This window comes from Eumetopias jubatus, unplaced genomic scaffold (genome assembly GCF_037043125.1).
Source record: "Eumetopias jubatus isolate StellerSeaLion01/CBP00866 unplaced genomic scaffold, mEumJub1_p1.0 scaffold_17, whole genome shotgun sequence".
Classification (NCBI taxonomy): Eukaryota; Metazoa; Chordata; class Mammalia; order Carnivora; family Otariidae; genus Eumetopias; species Eumetopias jubatus.
In genome coordinates this window covers 58173496-58199803 of record NW_028274823.1, presented here as the reverse complement: position 1 = coordinate 58199803, position 26308 = coordinate 58173496, and the positions used below count along the sequence as shown (strand labels likewise).

Below are 26308 nucleotides of genomic sequence, written 5' to 3'. Positions count from 1 at the left end.
GACGTGTCCATCATTTCACACCTAACTGAGGCAGTCCCCTAGCAAGTGTCACTGCTTGGTCATTCTGCAAAAAGAGCCCTCTAACCCAAATTTTACCATAGAAATCTCCCTACTAGAGAGAAGATGGTACTAGAAGCAGAGGCTGGAGTGATGTGGAGGCCACAGACCAAGGAATGGGGGCAGCCTCTAGAAGCTGGAAAAACCAAGGAAACCCCTAGAGCTTCCATAAGGAACACAGTCCTGCCAACACATTTTGGGCTCCTGACTTCCAGAACAAGGTGGACCTGTCTTTCTAGGAAAAGCTGAGCCCACCACTTCCTTCCAAGAAGGTTCTCTGAGAAGACTCAAGCTCCTGCAGGACAAGCTGATGTCACATTACTGATTCAAGGGCACTGACGTTAGGTGGGTGATGTGAACACATGGGGACAGGGACGGGGACGGTGCCAGAGGTCCCAGCATCAGTTCTGCGGCTCCAAACAATCACCGAGGCAGAGACTGGGCTGGAAGAGCTTCCTGGACACCTATAACACCAGATTCTCATCCCCTTCCCCATCTCAGCTGGTGGCTACTCCTTCCTTCCCATTGCTCTGGCCGAAAACCCTGGGGGTTGTGGCCGACCCCTCCTTCTCTCGCACCCTATCGTTGCCAGGGATTTTAGTTGCCTCTATGGTCACGACAGATCCTTCTGCAGAGCACCCTGGTTCAAGCTGCTGTCCTCTCTCACCTCAGTCACTGCCAATGGCCCCCTAACAGGCTTCCGGTTCCACCTTGCCCCTCCTTCAGCCTGTTCTCTGAGCTGTGGCCAGAGGATCCTTTCCCAATGCAAACCTGACCACAGCTCTGCTTGAAACCCTGGAATGGTGCCCCATCTCCCTCAGAGTAAATCCCAAGTCCTTGGAATGGCTACACACCCCACAGGATCCAGCCATCCTCCCCTTGTCTCTATGGCCTCCTACCCATCCACCTGAGTTTTACCGGCCTCCTTGCTGTTGTACAAATAGGTCAGGCCTGCTCCTGACTCAGGAATTTTACTCCAGCTGAATTCTCTCCCCTCCTTTAATCTTTGCACTTCCTGTCCTCAGTGAGGCTACCCTGATGAATTGTGTCCCCGCCTTCCCAGAAAAAAAAAATCTCCCTACCAAAAATTTCCATGCCCTTCCCTCACCGAAACTCATATTGCTTGCTCTTTACCTGCCATGTCCACTTGTTTCTGTTCCCTCCACCCCACTACAAGCCCTTGTTTAAACACCACTCATCTTTGCATATTTATTCATTCATTTACCCAGCAAATATTCATTCATTCATTCATTCATTCATTTGTTCATTCATTACTTTTAGAACCTTTGTTTCCCATCAACCTTATTTCCCCTTTCTGTTTAAGAGTCTGTAGAACAGCTTAAGACCACTCTGTTGTTCCTAACCTTTCAGTGTCCTGAGCAGTGGGAGCTGCAGAGCCCTCATCAGTGGCTGGCTGAGCACTCCAGTCTTCCTTGGGGTGGATGGTTGCACAGGGCACCTGCATGCCTTCAGACCAGTCTGAGACCCTGGGCTGGGTAGCAGTAAATTCAGGAGCTGGGGCAGTCCATTCACCCTGAAATTCCCCTTGGGTCACTGCCTTTTCAGCAGCAGCCTGTCCTAACTCTTCAGTCTCTTCAGGCTCTCTGTAGAGGTAGAGATCAGGCATGACATCCCATGGGTGTTCACGGGAGATGGTGCCATGCATGTGCAGAACTTCTCAGTCGGCATCCCCTACATCAGACCCATTGAGTGAACTTTCTTGTTGTTGCAAGGCATGGCAATGTCCACATAGCACAGGGGAGAGTCTGTTCCACAGAGCAATGGTAGATGGGTCAACATAAGAGGCCTCTGTGAGAGGCCAGTGTTTAGCCCTGGAATCAGTAACCACCAGAAGCCACCAGGGAGGCTGCCTGGATCTGGTTGGTGAAGGTCCCAGAGGTGAAGCGGCCTGCAGTAGGAGTGGCTCTGGTGGCAGCAACAAACGTCAGCATAGCTCGCTGGCTGGGATTCCTGGAGGATATGGTGCTCACACCACCTGGGTTTTCAGTGGCAGCAATGGCGCAAGCTGACGGCGGAAGCTTCTTCCAGGTTGTCTTCAGATTTATGATGTAGATGCCATCACTTTTCCTTTTGCAGATGTACCCTTCCATTTGGAAGTCAAGGTCAGTGCCACCCAAATGCGTTCTTGCTGCAAGAAATTTGAGGACATCCTCCTCCTTCATTTGCAGAACATCAAGGGCTATGGACCTTGTGAAATTTCTCTTTAAGTTATGACAGGAACCCAGAACAATGTTGTATGGACCCCTCTCTGGGTATCATGGGAAGGTCAGCAATTATTTTTTGATGTCACCTGTGAGTCAGGCTCTGTGCTCAGTGCTGGGAAACATAAACATGAGACAGATCCTGGCCCTGCCTTCATGGAGGGTGGACTCTAGTGTCCATGCTGTCACACATGTTATTCTGCCATGCTGATATCCTCTTTTCCATCTGGAAAATGCCTACTCATAAATAGATCTTATACTTTCTTCCCATGCACCAATGGATCATCTTGTATACCCCTTAGAGGATACACACTGCATTTTGAAGACACCTAGACCAAGACCTCAAACAGTATGTAAATAGATTTTTTTTTTTGGTTGAATGTGACAGAAAATGAATCAAGCCAGTAGAAAAGGGAGTTTATTGGATTATATAAACAGAAAGTGCAGGGGTGCATCTAGCCTCTGGGACTGCATGGACATCACTCATGTTGCGAGGACCCTCTCTGCTCTTTGCCTCAGGCTTTCTGCCTTGATCTCTTCTACTGGAGAGATGAAAAGAGGAGAAGGATGTGTCCACAGGAAACTATAGGCTTGTATCAGTCCAGACTGGCAATGACTCCGGGAAAAGCTATCTCTCTTAGCATCCATGTAAAAATCTTAGGGAAAGGATGTGATTGGCCCAACTTGGATCATGTAATCATCCCTAACCAATGACTGAGGCAGGGAGATTAAGAGCTTTGATTGGCTGGGCATGGGTCACTCATCACTGTTGCCTAGAGGGCAGAGCACTATGATTGGCAGCCAAGTGGAACCATATAAAATAAGGGAGGAGCAGTTCTCCAAAGGAAAGCAGATGTTATGGCTAAGAGGGGGGGAATGATGTGGGGCAGACCAAAACAAAATGTCACTACAGTGAGGGGGCAGAACTATATCCCTGATCCATTATTTGTCCATTGCACCACACAGCTTGGCAACTAGATGATCAAAAAGAACGTCCCTCAGAGCACAGGTATGATCCTAAAATGGTCCAGGTCCTCACTGTTGCTCACTCTTGTGTAGGAACTGTTAATGGCAAAACATTTCCTCATTCTTTCTTTTTTAAAAAGATTTTATTTTATTTATTTGAGAGAGAGAAGGAATGAGAGAGAGAGAGAGAGAGCATGAGAGGGGGGGAGGGTCAGAGGGAGAAGCAGACTCCCCTCTGAGGAGGGAGTCCAATATGGGACTCTATCCCAGGACTCCAGGATCATGACCTGAGCCAAAGGCAGTCACTTAACCAACTGAGCCACCAGATGCCCCATTTCCTCACTCCGAATATTTCTTTCTAGACTTTTCTCAGTCACAAGGGAGTAACAGGGATGGATTTACCTAGAAGACTGGACAAAACATATGACACAACAATTTTTAGACAATAGAAATCAGGCAACTCAGAATTATGATCTTTGACTGAAGAGAAACAAATGAGGGAAGCCCTATGAGAGATACCAGAGGGTCATATTTCAATAGTGGGACTAAACTAACTCTAGAATAAAGGTTACTCTAGTCTTACCTTTAAAAAGCTTTAAAACAAGCCTCTGAAAGATTATACCGGTCTTTTAATGGCATGCCAGAACAAAGTCCAGCCCTCTTTAATGGACTACCAACCAAATCCTGTACTCAACAACATAAATTTACATTGCATCCAATCAAGAATGACTAGAAGTGCAAAGAAGCAAAAAAAGGTTACCCTTAACAAGGAAAAAAATAAATTAATAGAAATATATTCAGAAATGACAGAGATCTTGGAATTAGTATTCAAGGATACTAAAATAACTCTTACAAATATACTTATGCTCAGTGATTTGGGAAAAAACAGGAACATAACGAGGAAAGAAATAAATGATAAAAAGACCCAAATGGACTCCTAGAGATGAGAAATATAGTATTTGAAATGAAAATTTCACTGCATAAGATGAACAGCTAATTAGACACTGCTAAAGACAAGCTCAGTGAACTTGGAGACATAGCCTTAGAAACTTTCCAGAATGAAGCAAACAGAGAAAAAAAGATTAAGAAAAATATCAACAGAGTCTCAGTGACCAATAAGGCAAATGAAATAGTCTGACATACATGGAAGTGGAGCCTCAGAAGGAGAGAGTGGAGACAGAAAAAACATTTGAAAAAGTAATGGGCAAAAGTTTCAATTTTTTTTTTTTTTAAGAGAGGAGAGAGCAAGTGTGGTGGGGAGGAGGAGAGGGAGAGAGAGAATCTTAAGCAGGCTCCATGCCCAGCACGGAGCCCAACGCAGGGCTCGATCTCACAACCCTGAGATCATGACCTGAGCCAAAATCAAGAGTTAGATGCTCAACCAACTGAGCCACTCATGTGCCCCAAAAGTTTTGAATTTGATGTAAACTATAAATCCGCAGACCAAAGAAGCTCAATGAACCCCAAGCAGGATAAACACAAGTAAAATCACACCAAGGAATATTCAATCAAATTGCTGAAAGCCAACAATAGAGACAAAATCTTGAAATCCGTCAGAGAATGAAAAAACAAACAGAACATACAAAACATGCACCTGGGAACAAAGATAATGACAGCAGACTTTTCATCAGAAACTATGCAAGTTGGAAGACAGTGAATCAATGTCTTTAAACTGCCACGGGGAGGGGTGGCAGTTTAATCTAGAATTCTATTAATTAATAGAATTAATCTAGAATTCTATTCCCAGGGAAAATATCTTTCAAAAACAAAAATGAAATTATTTTTTCATACAAATTAAAGGTGACAGAATTAGTTGCCAGCAGATCTGCTCTCTAAGAAATGTTACAGGAAATTCCTCAGGAGAAGGAAAATGATACCAGATAGAACTTTGAATCTACAGAAAGAAATTATGAGAGCAAGAGCTGATAAACATATGCATAAATATAAAATATTTTAGAGATAATTGACTGTATAAAACAAAAACAATAATTCTATATTTGGAGGTTTATAATATCAGTAGAAAATGTATGACAACTATAGCACCAAGGATGCAAGGGAATAATGGAAGTGTAGTGTTGTAAAGTTCTTACACTGTATGTGAGATGGTATAATATTAGGGATGGCAGATGGTGATAATGTGGTATGAAGCAAGCCTCCTGGAAGTAAGTCCTTAGGCAATCACTAAGAGAATAAAAAGTGTAGCTACTAAGCCAAAGGCAGAGATAAAATGGAATCTTAATATTTCCTTCTGTGTCTAATGAGCCCCATTAAGGTAACACACCCAGTTTCTCTGCTTTCTCTCCTTCATTCTGCTCCAGGGAACATTGAGTGGCTTACCTGATAGATGAGTCAGGATTGAGTGACCCAGCCCCTTTTTCTGGCTGCAACCTACCTGCAAGGTGCATGCATTTTTGCTGTGCTCTTGTGGTTAGGGGAGGCTAATGATGGTGCAGGATTGCTTGTGAGTTCTTTGGTAAATCTAATTCTGGGTTTCCATGTTAGGAAGCCCAGTTGCCCACAGCCATGAACCATGTTCTTCAAAATCAGCTTCATCCATAGTAAATCAAAATTTGGTCTCTATCTACCTTGCTTCTTTGTCTAATTTCTTACTTGGTTTAAAAATCAGTATTTGTGGAGGAGATACTCCCCTGGGCCATATACCACAGTGGGTAGCTTGTCAGTCAAGTCCCTGATGGAGCAAAGGTGCTAGACCCCTCCCCTAGCTGCCCTGTGTCGTTGCTCACAGGGGCTTGAACATAGAGTCCCGGAGCAGAGGTGGCAGAGGTGAAGAGGAAATACCTGGTTGCTGGACCCCCGGGCTCATAGAGGACGGAAGGTGCCTTAGGTGAGCCTGGCAGAAAGGGAGGGGCTCAGCTTTCCTCCTTTCACCTGCTGCTCAGAACCCCCCAATGTCTCCCCAGGGGCCCCCCTCAGCCAAGCAAGTTCTGACAAAGTCACAGGCTGGGGGCAGAAGGCCTGGATTCCTTGCCCAGCCAGGCCACTAACTCACTATGTGACTTTAATCAAGTTATGCCTCTCTTGGCCAATCTGGCTTCAGTTTCTCCATCTATTTTTTTTTAAAGAATTTTTATTTATTTGACAGAAAGAGAGAGAGCACAAGCAGGTGGAGTAGCAGGTAGAGGGAGAGGGAGAAGCAGACTCCCCGCTGAGCAAGAAGCCTGATGTGGGACTCGATCCCAGGACCCTAGGATCATGACCTGAGCCGAAGGCAGACGCTTAACCGACTGAGCCACCCAGGCCCCCCTCAGTTTCTCCATCTAAAACAAAAGGGTTATGCTAGACAATATCTAATAGTGGCTCCTCTGGCCTTTATTATTTCTGTGTCTAGGCCAGAGACTATAGCCTAAGGCTACATTCAGAATTTTTTGTTTGTTTGTTTGTCCTACACTGTGTTTGAATTTTTTTCTAGTTAGTTGGTAACATTGGGAAGATTTCACATATAAATCCGAATGTCCAGCTCTCTCAAGAAATTCTAAGTCTTCACTGATGCCTACAAGTGAGAAGATGGACTTAAGTCCCAGCTGGCCCCCTTAGGGGAATGTGGCCTCTCCAGGTGACCATAGTCTCCACTTGGCCACCACCATTCATGTGTGTTGTCTTCTGGCCCCCATAGCACTCGCTCTAGGGCCTCAGTACCGACAGTAGGGAGGCTGTGATATGAAACCATGTCTCTGGATTCCCTCACCACTGTGATTTCTGCCATTTTCTGTGGCCGATTGGGCTCTCCCTACATGGGCCAGGGGAGAGGAGTGACAATATTTCGGAGCTGCCTGGGGTTACCCTAAGGGAAGCTGGATTTAGGGTGGGGGAAGAGACACAGAACTGTATGGGCTTAGTGCGTCCCTCGTGTCCCATGGTGGACTCCAATGCTGGAAATGCAAGCAGAACCAGAAGGTCCCCTGGGTCCTGTTCCTCCCCACCCCCAACTAGTGGCTGAGCCAAAAGGCTGGAGTTAAAGTCCCTCACTTGTTGACAGCTTTACAAATCTCCCCCAAACCTCCACTAATGTGGTTAAATCATTGTCAGAGGCACAAGGTCGGGTCGCCAGCTGGCTGCCCCATGCCGAGAAGGACAGTGGTGGTAGTGGTAGGGGGTGGGGGAGCCTGTAAGAGGCCCTGCCTTCCATCTCCACAGCCTCAGATCCCACACTCCCCAGCTTTGGGGACCCCAGCTGTACTCCCAAGGACTTCTATCCCGAGTGATGCTGAGAAGTAATCTCAGCTCTGGTGGCAACCTGGCCCAGGGAAGTCTCACGAGCTATAGGGCCAGACAGACCTGGGGTTGAGTCCTGGCTGCCCACCAGCTGTGTCCACCAAGTAAATTACTAGATACTCTGAGCCTCCGTTTCTTCACCTGTTGGAAATTTCACCCACTCTGGGAAGTCTTCTCTGACTTCATGTCCCCTGGAGATTTTCTCCTCCTCCAATCTGACTTCTGTGCCGCTCCCAGGTACCGGCCCCCAAGCCTTGAGGTTCCTTGCCTGCTCGTTCAATGACTTCTCTCCCTGGGGATGGGGGTTGGGGGAAGGCTGGATGACAAACCCCTGGACAGTGGGATCCATGCTAGATTGGCCTCATTTCCAACCTCTTGCCCACAGGCTGCCTTGCTCCTGCCTCTCCCCCTCACCCCAATGCAGGAGGGACCATCCACAAGCTCCAATGAACACAGTGGTAAACCTTTAGCGGTATGCACCAAAAGCCTTAAAAAGCACATACCGTCTGGCATAACAGTCTCACTTCTAGGACATTTCCCTAAAGAAATAATAAAAATGTTCATCTCAGTGTTATCTACAAAGGGCAAAAGTTGGACATGACCTAAATATCCAAAAGGGGATTTTTTTATTACATATATGATGATACTGTACCTGAACAGTCAGAATATATGTAGCAATTAAAACAATGAAGTAGATGTATAATTCTTTGGCTGTTCATAATATGTAAGTGTTAAAAGAAGATTATAGGACAAAAACTATAGAGTGAATTCTTTGTGTCTCTTCTCTCCATATATATGTATGTGTGTGTTTGTGTTGGTGTGTGTAGATAGAGGTATAATATCATAAATGTTAACATTGTTGACAATGGTGGTGAGATTAATGGGTGATTTATAGTATTTTGCTAATCTACACTTCTCTGCAGTGAGTTACTTGGGAAGTTAAAGAAACAAAAAAACATTTATTTTAAAGCTGAGTGCCACAGGTTGGGCTCTGGGGGCCTCCCTGTGGGCCCCCACGTTGGAGACCGAATGAGGCCAGGTGAGGCCAGGTGAGGCCAGGGACGGGATGGGCAGCAGAGCTGGCTCCAGCCCCCCTCCAGGCAAGCCCGAGCCAGGCTGAATGACATCCGCTTTGGTTCTTGGCCTGTGTTGGGCACTCAGTCTCCAGGGGGGACCTTGTCTGGCCAGGTGATTGCCCGCCCCCCCCACCAAGCCCGCACCTGCTCCATTAATCTTCCCTGTCCTCACCTGGCCGACGGAGCCCACTCTGTGTGTTGACCTAAGAGGAGGGTGCCAAGGGCCCAGGGAGGGGCTCCTGCTCCAAACCTGCCGTTGCTCAGCAGCTGAGGCCAGGTTTGTCATTGCTGATGGATGAGCTGTAGGAAGGCTGCTCTGTCCCCCCACCTTCCCTGGTCCAGGCAGTTCCTTGGAGCAGGGTGGCTAATTAAGGTCCATGAGCCACACACAGACCCCTCTTCCAACGCAGATCTGTGGTACCATAAGTTTTCTCATTTAAACCTCCCCTAAGCCCAAGAACATAGCAGGTCAGATAACAACCATTGTATAGATGAGAAAATGGAAGCAATTAACGTAGCAATTCAAATGACAAGGTAGATCTATATTTCACTAAGAAGGAAAGATGTTCATAACATATTAAGTGAAATAGGATAGTATAAAAAAGTAGAGTATAAGGTTTTCTTCATGTCTATATAAAAGTCTGAAAGGATATCTGCCCATTGCTAACAGTGAGTGGGCTGGGATTCCAACCAGGGCTTTAGACTCAAATCCCATACTCACTTCACTGTCTGTCATTGTCTCTTTGTCCTGAGGCTCTTTCTTCCTTCAAGTTCCTACTTCCTCTAGGTGGCCTTCTGGGCCTCCTCCCCAAATCCGGTGTGGGCCATCTCAGTCATTCTAGAAACCCTGTCCTCTGACAAGCTCTTAGGCCAGCACTGTGCCCTCCATAGCAAGTCTGCATTCGTCCTGATCATCCACATTCCTGAGAGCCCCCAGCTGGTACCCCGGGGCTTTGCCTCCACCCCACTAGATGAGGCCTCCCTTCTTCCCATCTTCTGGCATCATCCTGATGACATCAAGTCCAAAACCCAAAGCTCATACATTCAAGGGAAAGGCCACGGCTCCTCACTTAGATTCTGTTAGTTCTTCTTTTACGCAATCCCACTGAGCTTGGAACACTGGCTCCCCAGGCCATAGGTGATGGGGGGCAGCACACTAGAAAGAAGGTGGCCAGCCTCCAGAGCCAGGCCACTTAAAATAGCCGAGGCCAGGATAAGAGGAGGAAGAGCTCCATCCTCACAGCAGTCTGGGGCCGTTGTCAGAGAGGGGGGCACACTTCGGGAGCTCCGGGAGTGCCCAGAGCTGGACCACGGCTGACACTTGCGAAGTTTGCCTAACCACCACGACAGGTGAGTGTGGAAGCCAACCCCTGCTGAGCTTTTACTGTTGGCCACACACTTGGCATGCGGTGTGTGCTCTGTAAAGAGGTAAGAAAGATGCAGTATTTTTTGAAAAGTCTGTTAGTTCCCCGGGGCCACCATACCACATGGTCACATAAAACAACAGAAATTTATTCTCCCACAATTCTGGAGGCCGGAAGTCTGAAATCAGGTTGTCGGCAGGACCCTGCTCCCTCCAAAGCCTCCAGAGAAGACGCCCTCCTTGCCTCTTCCAGGTTCTGGTGGCTCCTGGCACTCCTCCGCTTGGGTTCCCTAAACCCAACCTCTGCCCCTGCCTTCATGTGGCCTTCCTCCCTGGGTCTCAGGATCTGTTTCTTCTCTCCTCTCTTCTAGGGCCTTGTCACTGGATTTAAAGCCCACCTAATCCAGGATGAGCTCATCTTCAGACACACAACTTAATTACACCTACAAAGACCCTTCTTCCAAATAAGGTCACATTTATGGATTCCTGGTAGACATATCTTCTGAGATGGGAAGTGGGGGGAACTATTCACCCCACCACAGAGAGATTCTTAATCTCAGATGGTTACAAATTTTTTAAAAGTCCTACTTTAATGTTTAACCAAACCAACCAGTTTCTGGTAAATGTTTTTATACAGAAAGCTCATTTCCTGAGCAGGTGCTGGAGCTCCGGATCTACCTTGAATTTCCAGAGTGCCTGGCACAGTGCAGGGCACATGGGGGGCACCTGACCAATCCTGAACCAATGCACGCATTCAGTTTCCCTTCCATCCCTTTCTCAAACCCCGTGTGGTACAGTGGGAAACTGGAAAGGGAGGAAGAAGGATCACTAGTTTTTGAGTTGAGAGGCGGGAATTCCAGCCCCCCTCTTGCTCCTCACTCACTGACGTCTTAGCCCCTGAGTGCCTATACCAAGGCTCCTGATCTCTGCTTGCCTGGCCAATTCACTGCAAAGGTCCCTGTCTGGGAAGCCATCCCACCAAAGATATTTTTAAAAATCAAAGTACTATTGCATTCATTCTTCAATGCTTTTATTTATTTATTTTTAAGATTTTATTTATTTATTTGAAAGAGAGAAAGAGAGAGAACTCAGGGGAAGAGTGAGAGGGAGATGTGGGGCTTGATTCCAGGACCCTGGGACCATGACCTGAGACAAAGGAAGATGCTTAACCGACTGAGCCACCCAGGCACCCCTCATTAAAACTTTTAAATGATAACACTTCCCACTAATTAAAAAATAATACAAGCTCAGGGCAAAAAACAAACAACTTTTATTTTTTAATTTTAATTTTAATTTTTTTTAAGATTTTATTTATTTGTTTGACAGAGAGAGACACGGTGAGAGAGGGAACACAGCAGGGGCAGTGGGAGAGGGAGAAGCAGGCTTCCCGCTGAGCAGGGAGCCCGATGCGGGGCTCGAACCCAGGACCCTGGGATCATGACCTGAGCCGAAGGCAGACGCTTAACGACTGAGCCACCCAGGCGCCCCAAAACAAACAACTTTTAGAAATGAAAGAAAGTCCTGCAGTCTCGTTGTCTAGTCAATAAATCGGTCGATGTGTTTCCAGATTCTTTCCTAAGCATAAACATGCATGTATCTTGTGTGCAAATAGCTTCATACTATACCTCTAAAATAATGTTTGTTAGATTTTACCCAGAGTTTCTAGATATTTTGTAGTGGAGTAGTTTGCAAGTTGCCTTTCTTGCCATCTTGCTTAAAATCAGGTGTGTTTTTTCCACTTGGCAATATATTGTGAACATTTCCTCATGTTAACAAGTATTATTTTTTCAACACTATATATATATATTACACTATATATATATATATATAAAAAATATTCTAATCTGCCCTCTATGGTTGGACATTTCTTTTGTATCTAATTTTTGAGAGAGATATATATGTAATATATGTAGTGTATCTAAAACATGTAATTTTAGATATATATAATAATCTAATAATCTAATATTAACCTATAATATATAATCAATATATCTAAAATATAATAATCCAATCTGTCTTCTATGGTTGAACATTTCTTTTATATCTAATTTTTACCATTATAAAAGATGGTATTATGAATACCTTTGTGGATACATTTTATGTAATTTCTGATGATTTCTCTAGGAAGAATTTCTGGACCAAGAATTTGACCATTTTTTTTAATTCTTTATTTTCAATTCAATTTAGTTAACATACACTGTACTCTTATTTCAGGGGTAGAATTTAATGATTCATCAGTTGCTTGTAACACCCAGAGCTCATTATATCAAGTGCCCTCCTTAATACCCATCACCCAATTATCCCTTCCCAAGAATTTGGCTATTTTAGGGCATTTGATAATACTGCCAAAAAGAAAGGATGGGTCAGTTTTTAAATAATTGTAGTCATATACGGACATAATAAAAATGTTTTTAAGTACGGAGGGGCAATAATCATGATAGTAGCACCAGCTGACATTCACTGAAGCTGTCACACAGTCCCTTTCTTTTATATAGTATTATATTGTAGACAGTGTATACTTATTGTATTGTAGGTCCTATATTTAATCTTTATAACCATCTAGGAGAAAGGTACTATAATTATCCCTATTTCACAAATGATGGGGCCAAGGGAGAGGCCATGCCCCATTGGGGATGTGCTTTTGAGCCTGACCTTCCCCTCCTTCCGAGGCCCATGTGGCCCCACAACCAGCAGCTGCCTCTTTCCTTATCACTCAGAGGGCCTGGCACAATGATGACACTCACGGACACAGGCAGAGCCAGACCCCCTCATAACCCCTTCTGCCTTTCTTACTCTGTCCTGCTTCTCTCCCGCTCCTTTCTGCTTCATATGGTTCCAGATGAGATGCCCATCCCACCTCCTGCTCTCTTAAGGACTCCAGCTCTTTTTGCCCTGCCCCTGAGAAGGGCGGGAACAGCCCTCCCCCTTCCTCCCAGTGTGGGTTGTTCTTAGGAGGGGCAATGGCTGGTAAGGGGTCTGACTGCTAAACACATAGCCTCTTCTGAACTTTTCTCACCCTCCCTTCTCCCCTGGGCCCAGGGGGACACCCTGAGCCTGGCAACAAAGCCACAGCCCAGAAGGTGGCTGATAAGAGATCCAAAGAGTTGGGGGCAGCCTGGCACTCACATTCCTTCAGTTCAATTTCCTTAGAAACACCACTGCCACCATCAAACGCCTACCACATGCTAAGCATTCAAGGGGCACAGCAAAGCACTGGATGTGGCCAAGGCTTTCCAGCTATGACCCCAGGCAGCTGAGAGTCCTAAAAGGGCAATCAATTCAGTGCCGTGGGGACAGAGAAGGAGCCATCAATTCTGCATGGGGGAATCCAGGCTGAGAAGCTGGGACGTTTGGCTCTGGGCGCTGCTTTGCAGTTAACTCTGAGTGTGACCTTGGGCTGGTCTATTCCCCTCTCTGAGCTTCAGTTTCCACAGCTGTGAGGCCGAAGATCAGCACTTAGGGGGCCTTGAGGCCATTTCCAGCCAGGGCACGAGGCAATTTTGTTCCTGGATCCTGAGCCATTTGAGCTGCTGCTGGCTTTTTGCTCCCACTTTTTTAAAAGCAGTGAGTGAGAAGGGGCCTGGGTGGGGGCAGGGGCACAAGGACTGTAAAGAAATTCCCAGACTGGTCTGTTGCCTTTTTTGTGTGGACAGAGGAACTGGGGACTGCTGGGGGAAGGCGGAGGGGAAGGACCGGGGTGGGGGGAGCAGGGGAGAGGAGGGTGTAGGAGGAGATGGGAGAACGAAATAAAGGCAAACTCACAAAAGGATGTGGAAAGTGAGTGACAAGTTTGAGGCTGCAGGCCTGAGGCTGGCTGGGCCTTTAGGGCAAAGAATGGAGACAAACGAGCTGGATTTTCATGCTTGGTGGACGGTGAATGAAGAGCATCTTTTAAAACCCTATCAGGAACTCTTTGGATTGTCATTAGATCTGGAGAGGGGAAAAAGACGAAGGGAGGAGACTGCTGAATTTGGCCCCCTGGGTGTGAAAAGATCCTGATTCTCTGCTGGCGACAGGGGGCTTGGGGCCCTCTCCTCAAAGGTTTCAGTAAATTATTTGTTATTTTGAGGGCCCTTGAAACTCAGTGGCAGGCTCCCCCTGCTCTGGGTAGGTAACACCACACTGGAGCTAGGAGTGGGAGGGAGGGAGGGCTGGGGTGGGCACCAGGCTTCCAGCTCCTTACAGGGTGACCAACCATCTGGGTTTGCCAGGGACTTGCAGTGTCCAAACTGGGAAAGTCCTGGCCTAACCAGGATGGCTGTCACCAAACCTTAGGGTGGGGCTGGTTGGGAGGGGGTGGGGAGGGAATTGACTTGCCCAGAGCCAGTCCTTCCAAGCCATGGAGTCAGGGCTGGCCTGGTCTTGGTCTTGGCCTTGGTCCTGGCCTCCAGTGGGCTGCCTGGCTTACCTGCTCAAGCTGGGAGAGAGGAGATTCCAAAATGGGAGGTTCTTTGTTCATTTCTTTGTTTGTACATTTGTGAAAGAGACGATTAGAAGCATTTGAATATGACTGGATATTAGATCATATTACAGAATTGTTAATTTCATTGGGTATAAAAATGGCTCAGTGGTTCTGTTTTTTAAAAATGTCCTATCATTGGGGCGCCTGGGTGACTCAGTTGGTTAAGTGTCTGCCTTTGGCTCAGGTCATGATCCCAGGGTCCTGGGATCGAGCCCCGCATCGGGCTCCCTGCTCTGCGGGAAGCCTGCTTCTCCCTCTCCCACTCCCCCTGCTTGTGTTCCCTCTCTCGCTGTGTCTCTGTCAAATAAATAAATAAAGTCTTTTTTAAAGAAAAGTCCTATCATTTAGAAATGTATTTACAAGTGGGATGATAGCTATCTGGGATATATTTAAAAATATTCCACACACAAAGGAAAAATAAAAATTAAAAATTCCACACACACCCAGGGGATGCCTGGGTAGCTCAGTTGGTTGAGCGTCTGACTCTTGCTTTCAGCTCAGGTCATGATCTCAGGGTCGTGAGACTAAGCCCCACATTGGGCTCTGTGCTCAGTGGGGAGTCTGCTTGACATTCTCTCTGTCCCTCTCCCTCTTCCTCCCCCCTCCTCTGTACTCTCTCCCTCTCTCAAATAAATAAATAAATAAATCTTTAAAAAAATGTGTTTGCAGGGACACCTGGGTGGCTCAGTCAGTTAAGCGTCTGCCTTCATCTCAGATCATGATCTCAGGGTCGTGGGATCGAGTCCCGCATTGGGCTCCTTGCTCGGTGGGGAGCCTGCTTCTCCTTCTGCCTGCCACTCCCCCTGCTTGTGCTCTTGCTCTCTCTCTCTGACAAATAAACAAATAAAATCTTAAAAAAATGTGTTTGCAGGATTGGGGTTGATAGGATTGGGGAAAATAGAAGAAACAAGATTGGCTGTGAATTGGTGGTTACAGAAGCTGACTTACAGTGCATGCATTTTCTCTCTCTCCACTTTATGCATTCTTGAAAATATGTAAAATCAAAATGGAGAGCACATCAGTTATGCAATGTAGCAGTGTTCAAGACTTCCAGCTCTGGATAAGGAGAGCGGGGGTTCAATCCAACTCTACTTCTTACCAGGTAACATGTAAAGTGTCATTGAATTGCTCTCAGCCTCAATTTTATCATCTGTAAAATGGGAATAAGTCTGCTCTCATAGACTAATTAACAGAAACTGCTAGGGCTATGATTACACATTGTAAACACTCAATTGAAATTAGCTGCCATTAAGATAGGGAGCTTTTGGGGAAGACATGCTCTTTCAGCCAGGAGGACTCTTCAGAGCTTTGATTCTCTGGGGGTGTGGGTGATTCCCTGGAATAAACCATCCCTGGAGAGGTCCACTATTAGGGCTAGGCCGTACCTAAACAATGAACCCAGATGGGCTGCCTCCTTTCCCATGCCCTTGGCTTCCATGCAGCCCCCTGCCTGCCCCTCTCTTGTTTTCAACCTAATATGTTCAGCAGAGATTAGTTTTCTCCCCACCTCCTCCAGGTCTTAGTGGCTAAGCTTGCGTCTTCATGTCTTTGTTTGACGACTTTTCCTCTGGTCTCTTGTCAGTCAACCATGAACTGCAAGAGGGCAGGTCTAAGTCTCCTCCTGGGGGGTCCCTCACAGGCTGAGCCCCGGGAAGCGTGAGAATATGCTAGTTCCCATGTGGGGATGGCACACACACTCAGACACACGTGCACACACACATAAACTTCAGGCAGGTATATTAGCACCTGCTCACAAATGGGACCGGCAGCAAAGAGGTCAGAAGGTCTAAAGATACAAGAAGAGGAGAAGGGGGAACCTGGTCTTGCTGGTTGTGGGGGGGTTCATGGTGGAGAGCTCAGAGCAGCTCTGTGAGCAGCAGAGCTTGGGGCCCGTCATCACCCGGAGCCAGGCTCACTGTTGAGATCTGTATTCTCAGAGTCCTGAGCCAGGCAGAGAGTGATAACAAGGTACTTGCCTGCATGCCAAGAGATTTCACTAAGAGACCTGGATTTTGGAAGCCAAGAGCCAACATTCTGCTATATGACAGCCACTGCTGATGATGTGGTGGTAGCAAGAATGGAAACATTGACCCTGCATCTGACACAGGTGCTGAGCACTTATTTTGCCTTCTTTCATTTAATCCTGACCATTATCCTATGAGAAAGGTAAGTGCATCATTTTGTAGTTGAGGAAACTGAGGCTCAGAAATATTTGGTCACTGGCTGAAGGTCACGCAGCTGGGAAGGGACAGAGCTTGGACCTGAACCCAGACTTTTTGTCTTCAGAGTCAATTCCCTCTGCTGCTATACTCTATTATGCAATTTATGCTGAGCAAAGAAAGGACACTGGGGAAGGATTGAGGGTTAAAATTGTATGATGTTTAAAATTTGCTTCAATGTAATCTACACAGGTAGTGCGGGGGAAGTGGGTAAGTATGTGGGCAAAATATACTTGGTTCTGAGTTGGTAATTGTTGAATATGGGTGGTAGATAACATGAGATTTCCTTATACTCTTCTTTCTATTTTTGAAATTTTCTATGGTTAATTTTACTAGCTCCGGGTTCTACCCTGGCTGTACCATCACTGAGTGAACTTGAACATGTTTCTGAACTTCTGTAAGCCTCAGCTTCCCCCCTGGGCTTTGCCCTATCTGTTTCCAACTCACTGCAGGGTTGCAATGCTGCTCAATCTATACCCAGGAGATAAGAAGTGTAGTAACACCTGGGTCTGTCAAGACACAAATTCTCTTTCTAAGGACAGCCATGGACCCCTTCTAACTGAAGATCATTTTTTGCCTCCCACTCTCCGGAAAGAAAAAGTCTGGCAGAGATGCCTGTGTGTTTGGTCTGTGTCTGGACTCCAGGAGTGGAAAAATATAAGTGTGTGTGTTGGGGAGGGCGGTGTGCAGTGCACCGTTCACTCCACCTATGTGGGTCTTCTCTTCCAAGTCACCACCTGTTCATTCCTCATTCAAAAGGGGCCTGGAGGCCCCAGGCAAAGGGTGGTGCCCAGACCCCGGGGGAGGCAAATGAGGCTTTGGGCCTCCCAAACACTGGGGATGATAAATGGGGTCCGAGTCTTTCAGGCTTCATTATAGAGTCGCCATGGGTTTGCCCAAACCATGGCAACCGATTCAAGCAATGATTAACCTAATAAAGCAGAGGCAAAGGGGAAAAAGATGCATTCAAGACCCCAAGTCAGGCCCTGGTTCTCTGGAGGCAGTAAATTTCCCTTCAGTGGGTACGGTGTCCAGGCCCCAGACGTCCTAAATCTCTGCCTCCAGGAGTGGGGGCGGGGAGGCCTGTGAAAGCAGTAAATGGATGTCAGAGATCAGCTGGGGTGGCTCCAATGTGCACTTAGTGGTCCCCCTCCTGGGCTCTTAGAAGCCAACCCAGCACTGGAGAGATCTGCTTTAGCCCAAGGAGTCAAATCACCTGGGGCTTTCTTCTTATGAATCCTGGTGTATTTGACCCTGTGGAGGTGTGTGTGTGGCGGGGGGTGCGTATGCCTGCGCGTGTACATGTACCCCTGTGTGCCCATGTGTCTGTCTGTCTCTGGGGTCTGAAAAGCAGGCAGCAACATTCTGCTACTGCCAATATGATGGGCAGTCTCTGAGATGGCCCCCAATGACCCCTGCCTCCTGGTATCTATGCCCTGTGTAATCTCTTCCCCTTGGCTTTGAGCTGGATTTAGTAATTTCTTCCTAGTAAATAAAATGTGGCAGAGGTAATGGGATGTCACTTTTGAGATTAGATTACAAAAAGACTGTGGCTTTGGTCTTGGTGTCTTCTTGTTTACTTGCACTGAAGGGAGCCAGTTGCCAGGTTGTAAATTGCCCTATGGAGAGACCCACATGGCAAGGAATTGGGGAAAGCTCTGGTCCAAAGCCACTGAGGAACTGAGGCCCTCAGTCCAATAGCCTTCGAGGAATTGAATCCTGCCAACAGCTCAAATGAGTGAGCTCGGAAATGGATCCACCCCCAATGAAGCCATCAGATGACACCATATTTCTGACTGACATCCTGACTACAATCATGAGACCCTTCAAGCCAGGGGCACCCAGCCAAGCCATGCCTGCAGTCCTTACCCACAGAAGACCCACATAATGAATGTATCTTTTTTAAGTAGTTAACTTTTTTGTAATTTGTTATGAGCAATAGACAGTACAACAGAGATAGTATAGCTGGTGATAATGTTAGGATATCAGGAGCCTCAGGTTGTCTCCACAATTAACAGGCCTTGGGCAAGTCATATAACCTTTCCCTAGTTAATGTGGGAAAGTCAGTTCTGGCCCATGCCTTCTTGGCTAATCATCTGTAGGAATAAGATAGAGATGGAGTGGGTACTGTAATAAGTTCTGCTTCAAATTCCTGGCAGGCACACGAAGTGTATGGACACATCTGTCCTCTCATTTGAATCCTCATAAAACCCTATGTGGTAAGTGTGGTTTTCTCCATCTTTATAGATGGAGAAATTGAGGATTGGAGAAGCTAAAAAACTTAACTCAAGGTGATAGATTTAGGAAGTGATGAGTTGAGATAGATGTCAAATTCACTAGAGGACTATCTCAGGAGGGACAACCACACCTGACTATGGGCGTTGTTACTAGTGATCTCGGAAATAATCATACTGTGGTGATAACCCAGTCTCATCTAATCAGATGGGGCATCTTCTAAAGTAGACCCATAGGCAACCATGGACAGGTTATTTTGGCGCTGAGGAGGGTATGATGCAGGAAAGGTAATGGGTCTCTATATAAATTATTCATTTATTCAACATATATTCATTGGCCTTTATGTGGTAGCCAGTCTGGGGAAGGATAGAAATTTCTAAACAAATAATTGAAATGCCTTTCATTCATGAGTCAATTCACTTACTCATTACTTCATTCTAAAAACATGCAGCATATGGTTGAGAATGGGTACTCATTGGATTCATGAAGGACAGTTCCTACCCTTGAGAAGACCAGTGGAAGGCACAGGTGAATAAACAATACTACCTGGAGAGTGCAAGGATATTCCTATGCACAGAATATTATGGGAACAGGAGCAAAGAGGGAGGAATAGTTCAGAGAAAATTCCTGGGAGGAGGTAATGTCTGTGTTGGAGGTTTGGTGGGAGCTGGAGAGGATGGAGAGAGGGTTTGGGCAGAGAGAGCAGTGTGGAAAAGAAAAAAAAAAAAAAAGCATGGAAGGGATACCTGAGTATGTGTAAGGAAAAACTTCAAGCAGGTCAGTATTTCTGGATGGTAAATGTCAAGGCAAGTAAAGCATTGTGAAAAAGAGGCTGCTGCAGCAGGACTCTGGTCCTAACCTTAAATGATTTGTGATGATAAAAATAAATAATAATAGCATATATGATCCAATTTAATCTGACAATAACCCTGTGGTGCAAATTGCTCATTACCCACCAGAATCCATATTTCACTTCTTCTTAGGCACATAAATACTCTTCCACTTGGGTACAGTGATATGATCATGTTCTTCCTGTGGAATGTGAATGGAATGTGCTACTTCTGAGTCTAAGCTTTAAGACTGTGGCTGAGGTTCATCCATACTGTATTTTCCCTTCCCACTGGCTAGAACTTATGACAATGCAGCCTCAACTATGTGGATGGCAAAGACCTAGGAACTGGTGGAGAAAGAAGAGAGAAGGAACCTAGGTACCTGAATGATGTCATGGAGCAGAGCTACAACCCACATAGAATGCTCACCTCAGATTGAATTATTAGTGAATGTGTTATAGCACTTTAACCTAAACCCTACAAGCAATATTATCTCCACTTAACAGATGAAGAAATTGAGAGAAATGTTAAGAAACTTGTTCATGGTCATACTGATAGTTAATGAACCAGCTGGGAACTGAACCCAGATTCACAGCTCACATTACAACATCATTCTCTATTGGAACATGGGCTTTATCCCAGGGATGATTGGAAACCACTTGAAGATTTTATTTATTTTTATTTTTATTTTTTTAAAGATTTTATTTATTTATTTGATAGAGAGAGACACAGCGAGAGAGGGAACACAAGCAGCAGGAGAGGGAGAGGGAGAAGCAGGCCCCCTGCGGAGCAGGGAGCCCGATGCGGGGCTCGATCCCAGGACTCTGGGATCATGACCTGAGCCAAAGGCAGACGCTTAACGACTGAGCCACCCAGGTGCCCCACCACTTGAAGATTTTAAACAGGAGAGTGACAGTGTTATATTTGCATGTTATTCTGGCTGTAACATGGAGAGTACAGTGACGAGTGTTGAGATTAAAGATAGGGAGATCAGTTAGGCAGTCTCTCCATGTGAAGGATGAAAGCCTCAACTAGAGTAGTGGTCATAAGGAAATAAAGGAACAGCCAGATTCAAGAAATAGTGAGAAGGAAAAATCAGCAGGACATAAGGGTTAATTGGATGTAAGTAGTGAGAGAGAAAAGTCAAGATAAAACCTAGATTTCTATTATGGGTGCCTGGATGGTGATACATAATGAAGCAGGAATAGGAAGCAGCGTTAGTTTAGAGTTAGGGGAGAGGAATTCCATTTTGGACATGTCTCGTTTGGGGTGCCCAAGGGACATCTGGATGCATAATCCTGGAGCTTAGGAAGGGTAGATAGCAGCTGAGGAAGGTCACCAAGAAGGATAAGTGGCCCTTAGCCTTTGTGCCAATTTACACTGTACAGAGGCGCAGAGGAAATTCAACTTCATACAAAAGCACCCCCTCCTAAAAAGTCCAGGGAGAATAAGAAGAATTTGAGAGAAATGAAGATGCTAATGCTAATAATTACCATTTATGGCAGCTAAGGCCGCACTAAAAGCAAGCACATTAATCAGCCCAGTTGGGCAGCCGCTATTTATCATCCCAACTTCACAGTTATTGAAAACCACCAGCTACTGGAAGTACCAGGCTTCAAACCAATGTCTGTGTACTTCTAAAGTAACTGTTCTTAACCACTCTGCCATCCTATGTATGCATCTGGGGGACTTCCTTAGGCCTTTGTTCTTGGAATAACTAAAATCTCTTTGTAACTCGGAGAATGAGACTCCCATTGAGGGCCAAGTTCCAAACCAGTTTTCCCAGTTAGGGGTGTTGCAACCTACACTTCCAATGTTGCTCCACTTCAGACCTCTCAGATGCTGTCAGAAGTTCCTAACACGGTCACTCAGTTCTAGCTCTATCATTGACAAAGGAGTCTTTTGGCCTAGTGAAAAAAGGGCCTTTCTGAGGTCATGCAGTCAGCTAACAGCAACAGAGCCCATGCTTTCCTCACCATGCCAAGGAAACCTGACATTCTTTTGGATCTACATATCCACAGGGGACCCCCTAGGGACTGCAGTCTAGAAACGTGGGCAGGGTCGATAGATGGTTTTCCGTGTTGAGAACACTAAGTTGCCAGGAACGTGCGTCTCCAGCTCTGAAACAACACGGTACTTTCAGCACCATGGTCAGGGGCGCGCGGCCGCTTTCAGGAAGTCTGTGCCCAACCGGGTTAGCCAGGCAGGTGCCCCCAGCTTCCGCCTTGGCTGGCCCTCAGATCCCAGAAGCAGAGGGGGCAGAGAAGAGCAGCCTAGGACCTCGAAAGAGAACGGGGGTGGGGCGGGGGGTGGGGTTGGCCAAAGGCAAGGGCGCAAGGGAGACTTTGGCCTTACAAGACCCAGAAGACCCAGCTACGGCCAAAGCAGGAACAAACTATCTCAGCACAGAGCTCTAAATTGCACAGAACCTAGAGCCAGGTCACAGTCCTAGCTTATTTCAGTAATTCATTGAGTGATTGAGGGTCTGAGGAAATCACCAACTTCTAAGACTTTAGGTCTCTGTTTCTATGGGTGTGAACATCCTTCCTTGCCCTCCTCACCAACTGTAGGAAGGGACCTAAGGTAAGAAGTGTCCAGCCTCAAATCTCCCACTGTCTGTGCTCTTGGCCCTTTGAAGGCAGAGCAAGCAGGTACAGTAAGTGCCCCCTTCCTTTTCTTGAGCACAGCCTGAAGGTATTTAAAAAGGAGGGGGAGGAGGGAAATAAATACAATAGAGAATATTAATTATGTAAATATAAAAATGTAATTATAATATGCTCAGCACTTATTCTGTACCACATTTTCAGCGGAAATCTCTTACACCCTCCCCACAGTGTCCCCCCTGCCAAGGCCTAAGGGTGTTCTCCACCCTTCTGGTTGTGGGCAGGCTGTAACTCGTCCTTCACAAGCACTGCCTTCTCTTAGTCACCCAGAAATCCAGTGAAAGGGTATTAAGGACTCAGGGGCGCCTGGGTGGCTCAGTTGGTTAAGCGGCTGCCTTTGGCTCAGGTCATGACCCTGGAGTCCCAGGATCGAGTCCCGCATCAGGCTCCCTGCTCAGCAGGGAGCCTGCTTCTCCCTCTGACCCTCCCCCATCTCATGCACTCTCTCTCAAATAAATAAATAAAATCTTAAAAAAAAAAAAAAGGACTCCCTTCATATTCTCCAGCGAATTAACTGACACTCAGGGACTTGTCCAAGGTCACACAGCCAGGCAGAGTGGCCCTTAGGGGAGAGGAGGGGCAAAGGGCGCCTGTGAGGTCGCGTGCGCCCCCAGCCCCGCCTGCCTTTGTGCCAGCCCTGCAGCCGGGCTCCCAGACATTAGCATTCCAATGGCCCCGGGACGCTTTGTCTCCCGACCAAGGCCGGCTTGGGGGTGGAGTGGGATGGGGGCAGGGCACCATAAATCTACCTGCTTGTGCGCACGGATGGGGGTGGGGTGGTGGTGCAAGATTCATGTGCTGTTTTTCTGGAAGTCAGGCTTGGTCTCAGACAAAGGCAGAAGAGGGGCAAGAGCCTTTCGACCCGAGGGTCTTTCCTGGCCCCGCTGGGGACCCTGTCTGGATTTCAGAGAGCTGGGGCGCAGGCGACGACTTCAGACTATGGGAGGCTCCGCACCATTACAGCGGAGGCGTCGTCTGCAAGCGCGGGCTGCCAGCCGAGACTGAGACCAGCTTGACTGATTTTAAAAGCTTCTGAAAGCAAAATGCCCGTGGGGGTTGGGGGGCATGGTGATGGTGAGGCTGGGCTAGTTAGTTTCCACACCACTCACAGAAATATTTCTGAGCTTCTTCATGAGTGGCTCTTTGGAAAGAGGCATGGACAAAGTTTCCCATCTCAGTGCAATTCCATACACAGTGATGGAGCTCACCCTGTGCAAGGGAGCCCTAAACTTTGCAGTGATTCTAACAAACCCAAACCTTTCTCTGCTTCCTCTTGACTTGGAGAGTAGAGCCGGCAGACAGTTCCAGAGTCAAATCCACCCCTGACCCAAGGTGGCAGCCCAGCAGTCAAGTTGGTTAAACCATCCTTTTTTTTTTCCTTTTTAATTTGTGGGGTGGAGGACCAGTCTGAGTGTGTTTGGTGACTAATGGCTCCTTAATAAGCATCCTCAAAAGTAGGAGGGGGATGGGGCAGTGGATGCATCCACCTGGAACATGGAGCCAACACTCTTGCAGTTTCAGGGAGTCGTTTGCACCGAGGGAGTCCCCTGTCTATCTGAACACTTAGTTTCCACGGCCTCTCACAGAAAGGATTTTCCTGCTTAAGGACTTCTCTAAACCTGTAGTCCTTGGCCCAAATGCCCCCTTCTCTTGCAAGCCTCCCAGTCCAGCCCCAGGTAACAGCAGGCCCACCTACGTCCTGTGCTTTGTACCTCTACCCAGCACCAATAATTTTGGCCTCGAATACTTTTGTCTGTATACTTGTTGCTTTCCTGGGAAGACAGAGATGGACCTTCTTGTTTTTTGTCTCTCCACACTCTTCCCCTAAAGGCACAGAGAGTAACAGGCACTGGCTTGGTCCGTGCAACTAGGAGCTGCTGACACCTGCCCCTGGGTGGTGCCTCAGGCGGGAAATTGGCTGCTGCAGAAATCACCAATAACCCATTAATCTCCTCCCAGATTAAAGCCATGAAATGAAACAACACCTTCGTTCATTCTTTTGTTTGCCCGTCCCTCTCCCCTCCCCCAAATCCAGCCCCGGATAAATGAGGCATATTTCCTCAGAGCTACCTTTACTGGGAATAGAGGAGAAGAAAAGTTCAATTGGAAGCTGGGAGGGCGAAAGGGAGACGGAAGAGGTGTTAGCCCCGGGTAAAACGCCACCTTTTCGTTCTAACTGGAAAGTTACCTACGGTCTGGCTTCTGGCCCCTGACGGCGCCTCGCCCCACTGGGGTTGGCTGCTCCTTCCTGCGGCCAATCCAAGGAGGCCTCTGGGGTTCAATTCACAGGGTAGAGTGCCCACCCTCCATTTTCCTGTTCCCCAGCTCCTGGCAGACTCTGCGAATTCTTAAAGCTCAGCCTGCTTCCAGAGGTATGGGGCTCCCGCAAGCCATGTAGGGATGCTCCAATAGCGCCCCTGGGACAGGTTTCAGTCCCTGCTGCGCACTAGCGCAACTCTACCTTGGGAGTAAAGAGTGGCTGGAAACGTGGAACAAGTTCTTGGTAAGTTTTCAATCAAGACTGCCGGGTGTCCGGGGTGCCAAGAGATTTCAGCAGGAATCTCCACTTTCTCTGCTCCCTGCTGCTCAGTTCCACACATCAGGATGCCACCGCCCCAGAATCTGCTGTGTAAAATACGCTCAGAAGACGTGCTAGCGCTTTAAGCACTCTGGGAAAATTGCTGGAATGCCCAGTCCACGTTCCGTGCTTCTGAGGGCTCTGACCCTGTGGTCGGGCTATTACTCTTCCTCCCCAAATTCAACAGTCGCTCGAAATCCAGGCTAGTGGTGTAGGGGAAAGGGTCAGCAGCGCCAGCAAGTAGCCTTAGTTGAAGGCTTGTTGTTCATCTAAACCACAGTTTGGAATATGACAAGTCGCTTCCCTATAAATAAAACAGGGAACTGGACCAGTGATTTCTCAAGAGCCCTCCAGCTCTTACGTTCCATGCGGGTTTAGCTGACTTGCCCTCAGGACGCCATCTGCTCGGCCTCCAGCCTAGCACCACAGTCTCTTAACCCAAATCAGAGAAGGGGCCCAGACCCCCAGAACGTTTTATCCCTCTCCTTGGACTGAGGCCCACCCCCACCCCAGCCAGAGGCTGTGGCCTCACTTCTGCATAATCGAGTTACCTGACTGAGGTTTCTTGAGGGTACTTTTTTATTATTATTATTGGCTCAAAATCTCATCCACCAGTCTCTAAATAATCTTATGTACAAAATATAGACTTTTCCCCCTGCTGTGAAATCTCATCAATAAATACAAACGTGTAAAGGAGGGGGGCATATAATTTACCGTACCAAAATTCACTTCAAAAGATATCATATAATTTACAGGCTGATTTTTTTTCTTTCTTCTTCCTTTTTTTTTTTTTTCCTTTTTAAAGACAGGGGCGCTTCAGGTCGCAGGGAAGCGGGACAGACGTTCCCGAGGCGGACAATCTCTTTCCCAGTTCAGAGCCTGGTCTCCCTCCCCCCGGAGGGCAATGGCTCCGAAAAGTGCACGAAAGAAGGCAGAGGATCGCCTTCGTGGATTAAGGCAGCGGGGCGGCCAGAAACCAGGACTTGATAGCGACTGGAGGAGAAGGTCAGCGGCGTCTTTGGAGAGGAGAGCAAACGGTGAGGAGAGCCAACGGCGAGGGATCAAACACTGGATTAAATCACATTGGTGGAGGAGGAAAGAGAGACTGACAGACTTGAGTGAGGGTAGGGTGGCTGGAGACAGTGAGTGTCTCCAGCTGCCTTGTGCTACCATCCTCATCGTCTTTGCAGGAGACTTGGGGCGGCTGCAGGGAGGGGAGCGCGGAGCCTGCTTTACCCGCCTGCGCGGGCAGCAGAGGGCTGAAGTTGGCGCGGCGCCGAGGACCGGGGGATCGAATCCAGCCTGTCACCCTCGTAGGAGCCTGGGCTCACCGGGTGTCAGCGAGCCAGAGACTGGAGGAGCAAGTTCAGGGACGCCGCAATCGCGGTGCATCCCTGACAGCCT

General features: G+C 47.3%; 1 pseudogene; it reads right to left on the bottom strand.

Annotated features, from left to right (window-relative positions):
• Window positions 1-1396: 1396 nt before the first annotated feature.
• Window positions 1397-26296, bottom strand: LOC114214112 (small ribosomal subunit protein uS2 pseudogene; annotated as a pseudogene).
• Window positions 26297-26308: the final 12 nt, after the last annotated feature.